This window comes from Myxocyprinus asiaticus, chromosome 40 (genome assembly GCF_019703515.2).
Source record: "Myxocyprinus asiaticus isolate MX2 ecotype Aquarium Trade chromosome 40, UBuf_Myxa_2, whole genome shotgun sequence".
Lineage (NCBI taxonomy): Eukaryota > Metazoa > Chordata > Actinopteri > Cypriniformes > Catostomidae > Myxocyprinus > Myxocyprinus asiaticus.
This window is the reverse complement of record NC_059383.1, coordinates 38,077,088-38,089,038: the sequence shown is the minus strand read 5'-3', so window position 1 is coordinate 38,089,038 and position 11,951 is coordinate 38,077,088.

The following is an 11,951-nucleotide window of genomic DNA, read 5'->3' as shown; positions in this document are numbered from 1 at the left end:
GGTGCGCCTTATGCAATTCAAGATTCTACATAGATTCTATTGGACCCCCTCTAGATTGTATAGGCATGGTCTTACATGTTTTTTTGGGGATGTGTAAAGATCCAAGAATTTTGGTTGGGGGATCAGAACTTTATGTGTGATGTATTGGACACTGAATTTTCATTTAGCCCCAGACTCTGTAACCTGGGTGATGGGACGGCTGTTAATATTGGGCACAGATATTTAAAAAGTTGGGTCCTAGCCGGAGTCATGATTGGCAGAAAAATCATCCTCAGGGGATGGACGTCGGTTGGGGCACCCTCGTTTAGGGAGTGGTGCGGGGAGATGGGCGAGGTGGTGGCATTTGAGGAGATGTTTTTTAGAAGGCTGGGGAAATGGGATTTGTTTGGCAGGAAGTGGGGGGGTTATTTGGCTTTTTTGGAGGGTTCTCTGGAATGGGCTGTGGAGAGAGATTTGTAGTTTAGTTGGGTTTGTGTATTACTGATGTTGTTTGAATGTATATCTTGTTTTTTTATTATTATTATTATTTTAATTTTTTATTTTGATGTTCTAGATGTTGGTGACCACAGTAGTGCGTGTTTGGGTGGAGGGGGCTTAATGTGATTAATTGATTCCATTTTTTATGTTGTGTTTGTATGTTTTATGATTGGAATCAATAAAATTGTTAATAACAAAAAAATAAATGTAATAATTAGTATTTTTTTATAAAGGATTTTCTTTTTCAATATTGAGTCTGGGACTAGGGGTGAGCAATATGACCAAAACCTTACATCACTATATGAGTAATTTTATATCATGATAACGATATATATCACGAAATTGTTAAAAAGAAAATTCTGAAAAAGCCATGTCGCAACGTGTCATTTTGTATAATCCAGTCAGTGAATTAAATACTTTATAAATGAAAACTTCATCTTATATAATTTTCTCTTTATTTGCAAGTTGACAAACATAAAGTAAAAAAAAAATAAACAAATAAAAAAAGCCACATTTCAGTCTGATGATATGCACTAATCTTCTTTTTATAATGATTATTATTATTATTATTATTATTATTATTAACTGTCCTCAAGAAATGTAACATTGTCTCAAAGCAATTAAAAAAAAAATAAATAAAACAAACATATAAATGAAAAAATATCCATACATTAAAACTTAATTAGGCTCTTAGTGTTTTTAGTAATCTGTATTAAAAATATATATATAAATTATCTGAAGGAAAATATGGTATGGATGGTTTGTTTCCTGATATCAAACATCATTCGAACTGAATTTTAGAAAGGGTTTTGATGTGTATTACATGACATTGAGAGAAACCAGAATGAGTAACGGGTGTGATCTGCGCTTTTTCTGTCACTGGAGCGCAAATGAAGGGACTGGGATGCCTTCAACACTCATGCGCACTTGCGTATTTCAGACTGCGTGTCCGTACCACACTCACACATATGTCAAGATACAAGTCTCAGAATAACGCGATAGTTTTAATGCATGTACATCTAAAACGGCATATTTTGCGGCGTTCTAAACAACCATAAAACTATATATATATATATATGTATATATATGTGTATATATATATATGTATATATATGTGTATATATATATATGTATATATATGTGTATATATATATATGTATATATATGTGTATATATATATATGTATATATATGTGTGTATATATATATATGTATATATATGTGTGTATATATATGTGTGTATATATATATATATATTTCTCTGAGATATATATGTATATATATGTGTGTGTATATATATATATAGTGAGCTAAATTTATAATGATTTATAATGAATTGCTGCTTTTTACCCCATTAATTCATCTAAATGCACCAGTGTTCATCTTATATTTCTCTGAGGTCACATTTTGAACCCTGTACACAGAGGAAATTATATTCAAATAATGTGTTATCACCTGTAGGTAATGTATTCATCTTATTAATGATTGTTATTGATAACATCAGTACTGTTTGTGGTCGGATGAGGACACTATGCACCCATGATCTTTAATCTTAACGCAGCACAGTTTGTATGGGAAAGTTTCGTGATATTAAATAAATAATTATATTAAATAAATAAATAAATAAATAACATGCACTTGTTCATGTGTATAAAGCATTATCACATTGGCATATTACCATTGTGATAACTTATCACACATGAAGGCATATTATTACATCAAAAGAATATGAACATATTTAGTCATGTTATTTTTAATTGAATATGGTTGAATGCAAGGGTGTAGATTCCAGGGGGGATGGGGGGTAGGTAACCCCCCCAATAATCAAAACAAGCCAGTTTATCTTGCACACTTCTAACGTTCAATCTAATAATACCACTTATTTTAATCTGTACAATGATGCCAGCATCATTTAGTAAGTTTACATTTAATGGAGAGCAAAATATTGAGTCAGGAGCATGATTTTCGGAATCAACGAATCTACCGCAGGTCATTTACATCTGGTGTAAAACAGAAGATTGCACGGGATAAATCTAATTGAATTTGCTTTGATGGTCGCTCCAGTGAAATTTCGGGCCTCAGAAACGGATTCAGTGACATTTTCTTGCATTCTAGTTTTTCTGTCAGTGAAAAACCAAGTGTTTCATCCAGCCCGATCTCATGAAAATTCGTCCATAATTTACGAGTTGCCTATTTCATATGGTCTCCCGTGATGTTATTCGCATAAACTCGTACGACTTGATCACGTGCAAATTCCCGGATGTCTAATGCGGAAGTAAGCACGAGCTCCGTGCACGAGGCATTCAGGACATACTTATTAATATCATGCCCTTACCCAAACCCCTTATCTAAACTTAACCAATCAGTAGAGTGTGTAAACATGATAGGAAGCTGTTGTGTGTGACAGAAGCAAGTAATTGTCTCATATCAGATGGAAATGATGTCCAGCGATGTCACTGGCTGTAGTGAAAGTCGTAGGAATTCAAACGGGTGCAGTCGCACGATATCATACGAATTAGCCAAATTTATAAAAGTTGTACGAATCCTGATGATTTCGCCATGAGTGTGTGTTGGTTTCATCATTTCTCTCAGTCTCATGGGAAGCCATGACCACTGATAGGCGACATACATAATGTACAAACCTTGCAAATCGCTGTTTTTTTGCTCTGTATCGCGTTTTCTAAAGTCAGCCACGGAAGATGCACTTTTTCCTTCATAATCTCTCATCTTCTCATTCAGATGAATTTGAGGAACAAGCAGTCACACCGCCTTCCTCCATTTAACCGACAGAGTGTGTATTGCATACGTGTTATGTGCTGTACACATTTCTCGTGTGGCAATTTTGCATTAGACGATAATCCAAAATGTATACCGGTTGGCAAAATTCTATTGGTTTATCATGCCTACCGGTATATCACCCACCCCTATCTAGGATAAAAATAAATGTTGAAGGCCTCGTTTTGATGAGACCTTCATGTAACAAAGAAGAAAGTGTCCGAGTGTGTTTATTATCCAAGGCTTATTCAGCTTTTTCTTCAAAAAGTGAGAAATGTCATTACCGTCACACATTATTAGACCAACATCCACAAGGCTGATTAAGACAACGATCAGATCTTTATTGCAGGTCATGTTTTAACTGACGAAACATGGTTTGAAAAGCTCCTTTTTCAATTAGTGCTCCTAATTGAATAAACAGTCATGCTTGTGAGTTTCCACGACTCCATAAATAAGCATGAACAGTGATCTGGCCAGGTGCATCCATGGCTAGATGGCATGCAGCATTTTTATTATGTGTGTATGTTTGTGTTTGCAGGCACATACGTGTTTCTGCTTTCGTGTGTGTGTGTGTGCAGTAATGGGGGTGTTGAGGACTCCTGTAGTTCTTCTTTCAGACACTTTAATTAGATAACAGGCGTCTGCATTAAAGGCAGCTCTTAATGCAAGCGTCCCTCCCGTGAGGTGGAGGGTTGATTTACGGGGCATTAGCAGAAAGTGCTGCCCAGACTAACCTGCTGTTACCAAAACAGACACAGATACATACTGACCATAGGCTCTGTTCCAAACCGTAGTGAGCTACCTACCTAGACAAAATTTTAATGCATCATAAGTATGCTCCTAACACGTTTCATCTGTTCTAAACAGCAGGTGGCAAAATGATGCAGCCTAATAAGATACCTTATTTTGACCGAATTCTAAGGCAACATTTTATTGCGACAGGCTGAATAAAAGACAAGAAGATGGCAGACAAATATAAATGTATTTAATTGACAACTGAAAAGTACTGATATAAATGGTTCCATCTGAATAAAATTCACAGTTACCCAATATTTGTCAGGTGATATTATTTAATTGTGCAACCAGAATGGTATTTATCTGGTACAAAAACAATGAAGATCTTAATTAGGGTGACAATATTAATTTGAACATAATATAACATACATTTTTACTAAATGCATTGTTAAACTGAATTGAATGTTGAAACTAAATAAATTAGCCTACTAACTATACAACTAAAAACTTGAACACACACAACTTTATATTACGGCAGCAATTCTCTAAATATTTCGCTTCAAAAATGAAGACTCGTGTGACATCTACACAGACCTAAAGTGAATCTGTGAATCGTTTATTTGCATGAACCGTCCAAACAAACTGGTTCATAGAATCGTTCATTTCAACCGGTTTATTTTTATGAACCATCTGAACAAACCAATTCATCAAAATGAATTGGGCTTCCGAAAAGTACATATATAGTAAAAAATGTACACCGGAGGCCAAAAGTTTGGAATAATGTACAGATTTTGCTGTTTCGGAAGGAAATTGGTACTTTTATTCACCAAAGTGGCATTCAACTGATCACAAAGTATAGTCAGGACATACAGTTGTGCTCAAAAGTTTGCATACCCTGGCAGAAATGGTGAAATTTTGGCATTGATTTTGAAAATATGACTGATCATGCAAAAAAACTGTCTTTCATTTAAGGATAGTGATCATATGAATCCATTTATTATCACATAGTTGTTTGGCTCCTTTTTAAATCATAATGATAACAGAAATCACCCAAATGGCCCTGATCAAAAGTTTACACACTCTTGAATGTTTGGCCTTGTTACAGACACACAAGGTGACACACACAGGTTTAAATGGCAATTAAAGGTTAATTTCCCACACCTGTGGCTTTTTAAATTGCAATTAGTGTCTGTGTATAAATAGTCAATGAGTTTGTTAGCTCTCACGTGGATGCACTGAGCAGGCTAGATACTGAGCCATGGGGAGCAGAAAAGAACTGTCAAAAGACCTGCGTAACAAGGTAATGGAATTTATAAAGATGGAAAAGGATATAAAAAGATATCCAAAGCCTTGAAAATGCCAGTCAGTACTGTTCAATCACTTATTAAGAAGTGGAAAATTCAGGGATCTCTTGATACCAAGCCAAGGTCAGGTAGACCAAGAAAGATTTCAGTCACAACTGCCAGAAGAATTGTTCAGGATACAAAGAAAAACCCACAGGTAACCTCAGGAGAAATACAGGCTGCTCTGGAAAAAGACGGTGTGATTGTTTCTATTCGAAAAAAGTCATTTTTGATCAAATCAAGACAGCAGCCATTACTTTATCCTTGAGTAATCATGCTAAATTGCTAAAATCACTTGCCATTATATCAAACACAGCTGAAAGATATTTGGTTCATTAAATGAAGCTTAACATTGTCTTTGTGTTTGAGTTTGAGTTGTCACAGTATGCAATAGACTGGCATGTCTTAAAGTCAATATTAGGTAAAAAATGGCAAAAAAAAGAAACAGCTTTCTCTAGAAACTCATCAGTCAATCATTGTTTTGAGGAATGAAGGCTATACAATGCTTGAGGATTTCATACAAAGGTTGTACACTACAGTCTTCAAACACAAAGGACAACTGGCTCTAACAAGGACAGAAAGAGATGTGGAAGACCAGATGTACAACTAAACAAGAGGATAAGTACATCAGAGTCTCTAGTTTGAGAAATAGACGCCTCACATGTCCTCAGCTGACAGCTTCATTGAATTCTACCTGCTCAACACTAGTTTCATGTACAACAGTAAAGAGAAGACTCAGGGGTGCAGGCCTTATGGGAAGAACTGCAAAGAAAAAGACACTTTTGAAACAGAAAAACAAAAAGAAAAGGTTAGAGTGGGCAAAGAAACACAGACATTGGACAACAGATAATTAAAAAAGAGTGCAGCCCCCCCACAAGATGCTGCCCTGGGCAACTGCCCATGTCGCCCATGCCTAAATCCGCCACTGCTTGTCATGCACAGTTTTAAATGAGTGCTTACAAATATTAGGTCATTTTGTCTCATAAGAATTGGATGTCTTTATTATTAACGTACCCTCAAAACTTAATACATGAATCAATGTGCTGTGCCGTGGGATGTGACAAAAGCGTTCTTCAGGAGTTAAAAGCAGCTCATACATTCATACAGACAGGATCATCACAGATGTTTTTAAAACTGTGGCTAAATCAGACCAGAAAACAACACAAAAACATTTGTAACTCCTGAATGAGAGAGATGGTGAAGTACCGGTGAGCATGTGTACTCACCAGTCACACATCAGACCTGCTGCCATACGGAGATTAATCGTGGATAAAATATCTTTAAATGTCCGCAAAAGTTCAATTTGTGCTGTCTTCAGACTAGTATGAACTTGTCCTGGGACTTGGGAATCTTTGAAGTTTTTTCTTGATATCGTTTTTCCATTCACCGCCATTGTTTTCTTCCGCTGATGGTCACAAATATGGAGGCTGTGAGGAAAAAGTGATGTCACTGAAACAGGTCAATATGTGGACTACCATAGACCTTATTCACGCTAGCGCCATCTTTGATTTTTAATGGGAATGACAACGAGGCTGTAAGGGATAGACTTAAATCTCTTCAATGGCATGAACGGTATAAAGCTGTATAAAGCTCCTAGATCACATCTGATTTCCCACAACTCATGTTGTCTGGAGTTCTTTGTATACTGAATGTTCTTGGACAGATATTTTATCGATGTTTTGTCTGTGGAATGATCCAAAAACACTTTAAACTGCAGCACTGCCCATTGAAGAGACCGTAAGTCTATCCCTCACAGCCTCATTGTCATTCCCATTAAAAATCAAAGATGGCGCTAGCGTGAATAAGGTCAATACGAGTTCCACACGGCGCAGGTTTGGTTCATTCAAGATCGCTGCTTCTGTTTAGCATCGGTTCACACACATGTATTGCTGTTTATCTGAACTGTTTAGTGGCCTGGCTAATTGTTTACAGCATTTATTTGTTTGTTTTTTGGATACAGAACATTCAAGCGCTGGTTTTACAAGATGAGAGTGTTTTCTCATTCGATTTGCATTTGAGAAAATTATAGCTATCGGTTTGTTTTATTCTGATAGTAAATTGAAGTCAATTAAAGCTTAACGTTTCAGTGTCTCATAAAGACAAGAACATAGTCTTTCAAGAACATAGGGAATGCTCTGAATTCCATAAAACCTATCAAATTTTTCAGAAATAAGTTTTCTTGAGTGTGTACCGAGCTAACAATTTTTCGTTCCCAAAACGTTCTAGAACATTCCTAGAACAGACCATCTAATGTTCGCTTTTGGTAAGCCAGGAAGGTTTGGATACTAACATTCTCCTAACCTCTATATTCTGATACACTGTAAAGCCTAATGTTGTCATAACTGGAAATGAATATTCCTTAAAGGAATATTCCGGGTTCAATTCAAGTTGAGCTCAATCGACAGCATTTGTGGCATAATATTGATTACCACACAAATAAATTGACTCGTCCCTCATTTTCTTTAAAATAAGCAAAATCTGTGTTCCAGTGAGGCACTTACACTAGAAGTGAATGGGGACACTTTTTGTACTTTTTCCAAGTATAGCCACAAAACATAAGCAATGTGTATGTTAACATGATTTTAGTAAAATTAGTAATTATTTTATTAATCTTTGCTGTGCAAAGTTATAGCCAATTTTACAACTTGTAAATGATGATGTAATATTAACAAAACCTAAAAGGACTGTAAAAGTGATCGTTTAGACTAATTCATGAGTTTTAACAGAAGAATTAATGTAAGTGCTTTTATAAAATTATAAGCTTCACATTTCTGCATTTAATCCCTCCAATAATGGGCCCCATTCACTTCCATTGTAAGTGCCTCACTGTATCATCGATTTTTGCTTTTTTTTTTTTTTAAAGGAGAGATTAGTCAAAATTAATTTTTGTGGTAATCAACATTATGCCACAAATGCTGTAGACTGAGCTGAACTTTTATTGAGCCCGAAATATTCCTTTAATTAAACATTACTTGAAATAAAATAAGTTAAACACGTCATCAGTTATAATGTTGAGGATTAAAGTAATATGTAAGGTTTAATTATTCCACTAATATGTAGATTTACTTACTAAAACACTGTATCTCAGCACCAGACATTAATATGTAGATATTAAGTATTATCTAATATGTAGATGATAAGTCAGTTATTCCAAGTGACCAACACAGTCTAGGGTGTAAAATTATACATTTATAAAAATTGAATAAACACTCAATTAACTTCATTTATATAAAACCTAAAAAAATAAACATTTGAGAGTGTTTGGTTGTCACATAAAAACCACCCTGCAATGTTTTGGGAACATTATAGAAAATAAAACCTAAAGAGAATGTTCCTAGAACTTAAGGAATTTGTTCCCAAACAATAACCAAATGGGAACCTTATGCTAATGCTGGTAAAACATTCTGCGTTTGCTGCGAATGTACTGCAATAAATGCCCTCTTGTTTTCCAGTAAAAAGTTGCATTTTGTTTTTTAAATAAAAAATGTTTCTTCCACCATGTTTTATCTTATGAGCAAGTACTGTATGCAGCAATGACTGTTCAAACATCTATGGAAAGAGAAGTTTTCAAGTTTAAAATGTTTTTTACTGTTTAGAGAGAAAGTGAAATACAGAGAGAACAAGGTCTTTGCACAATAGGTGGTGTTCATCTGTGTGTGTGTGTGTGTGTGTGTGTGTGTGTGTGTGTGTGTGTGTGTGTGTGTGTGTGTGTGTGTGTGTGTGTGTGTGTTTCCTCACTGTAATTTATGGCAATCCACAGAGGGATTCACACAACTCTGCTTTTCCCCAACAAACACCAGAGAACTCAACTCTCCCTCTTTCTCACTCTCTTCTCCCAAAACACCACATTCATCTGAAATGTCTCAGTCTTAGTGCTGCAGTAGATCTGAATAACAATGAAAGTGAATGAGGCTAACTTTCTGCCTAACATCTCCTTTTGTGTTCCACATAAGACAGAAAGCCATACAGGTTTGAAGCAACATGAGGGTGTATAAATGATGACCACATTTTAATTGAGTGAACTATCCCTTTAAAAATGGCACAGACTGTTGGGCTCCATGTTGGTGTCAGTAGCAGTTTGCAGTCTGCTGTTTGTGGCGTGTGAAGAGCGAATAGAGAACGTTCCAGCTCATGGGGGCACTGCAGTTATCTGATTTATGAGAAAGAAGAAAAGAAAATGAAATCAGATAAACTGTGGAGGTTTCCTCTTGTGTAGAGCTGCAGCAGGTTTTGGCATGTGTGGTGTCAGTCAGGTCAGGTGAGGTTAGGTGAGGTCAGGTGAGGTTTGACCCCTGATGCTCTTATACACATTAATGGAGCCGCTGTTACCTGGGAGGTTTTACAAGACTATCCCAAGATGAGTCAGTTTACCCGTGAGCTGCTTGCAGTAAAAGGGTAAATCGAAGAAATGTCCAGGTCATATTTCACCCCAAAATAATAATAAAAAATATATTTAGCATTAAAAAAATTAAGCTTGTTTTAGGAACAATAAATGGTGCATAATGACATTATGTTCATGACAATAAGGCAACAAAAAGAAAAAAAAAGGTAGCAAGAGTATACCGAAAGTAAAAGTATAAAGACTAGACTAAAACTTGCTTACAAGACACAATTTTGTCCATCCAGATTACAATCTGTCTAAATAATTCATTAGTGGATTGATCATCCAAATTTCGCCAAAAAGGCTGAGAACCCTGATTTTTTTCATTAACAATTTTACCTCACAAGTAGCAATTTCTAGTCAATGAAATAGATATCAGAAACTTAAGTTTTAAAAATTATAAGCATAAAATTAAGGCAGTCCAGCAATAACATCATATTTACATACTTCATGATTTAAGCAATGTCATTATTTGATTTTTTTCATATTACAGTAATGGAAAGCGGGGGGTGATTGTCATGAAAATAAAGTCAATGCCAAAAATTCTAATGTTTCTCATATTTATTCACATTTTGTGGTCAAATATGACCTGGACATTTCCTGATAGTTTTCATGAAATTTAACCAAAGAACGTCAGCTAATTGCCTGGCAATCTACAAAAAAACAAACTAACAAATATAATCTAAAAAAATGTAAATGTTTCAATTACAACCAAAATAATCGTATTAGTAATACTTTACAATAAAGTTCCATTTCTTAACATTGTTTAATGCATTAGATATCATGAACTAACAATGAACAGTATATATTTTTTATCTTTGTTAATGTATAGTTAATAAAAATACTGTTCATTATCAGTTCATCCAATGTCAACTAATGTTAACATATACTAATACATTTTTAAAATAAAAAGTTGTATATGTTAACATTTGTTAATGCATTATGAACCAACATTAACAATGAACAATACTTTTAAAGCATTTATTAATCTTGGTTTAATATTAATTTCAACATATACATCTTTAAAATCGAAAGTTGTATATGTTGAAAATAATATTAACCAAGATTAATAAATGCTTTAAAAGTATTGTTCATTGTTAGTTAATGTTAACTAATTTAATAAACTAATGTTAACAAATGGAACCTTACTGTAAAGTACTATCATCATACCTCTTAAAGGAATATTCCTGGTTTGATACAAGTTGAGGTCAATCGATAGCATTTGTGGCATGATGTTAAAGGTGCAGTATGTAAGATACAGAAACCCTTGTTATTAGTGACACCTGTGGCCGTTAAGTGAACTGCAGTCAGCTACATGTTGCTCGCGCTCGTGCACACACTCCATAGGGACACGAGCGAGTGAGCATCGGCCAAAACAATGACGTAACGTACAAAGAGACTGAACGTGATCCACCGGCATCATGTTGACAGATGAGGTAACATAATTAAAATTACAGTTATGATTGTTTTACTACAAACTCTGAGACTGCTGGAACAGGGCTAAAACAAAGTGTGGATATAGGTCTGACTATCCGAGACTGTAGTTTGAAGTAATCTCTTTTCTTTGCATGATACATAGGCTATCATATAAATGCAGTCAATGTCAGCGTTAGCTAGCTAGCCAGCTTTATCAATAGCTGTTAGCTAAATTTGGTGGATGATAACAGTAGCTGTTTATAAAATAGACTGTACATTATAAATATGTTGACACAATTCAGTATTGATGTGATTCCATCACAACTGTCATTTTGATATATCGATGTGCTATTGTTTTATAATAATAGTGTGTATATATTTTCTGTATAACCAAGTTACGTTATGCTAATTAATGGAGCTTTTTGCATTATCTTGAACATTGTCTAGCATTCATTTCATGTGTTATTGTAGTTTAGCTAAAATGACACAGATCAATCCTTATGGCACTATATTTCACATGCTTTGCAGTTATGTAAGTTTACCTGTCCAATAAGAAGAACGCCAATTCAGGGTCGGTTTTGATCCCCAAAACCGAACGAAGGTCCCTCCAGGAATCAAATGCCCTGCCGATGTTCACTCTAGTTTTCACTCGACCACGATCACGTTCCCGCTTAGCCAGACGGGCTCTATTCAGTAGATGAATGTTTTTGTTTTGTTTTTTGGGCTTACTCTTGAGTTTGTGTAGGAGTCGGTGTTGTGCTGGGAGCCGGACGTTTGCTGGATTCCATCTGTAAGATAACGTTACCTAGTGTTGCAGTTTGTTGT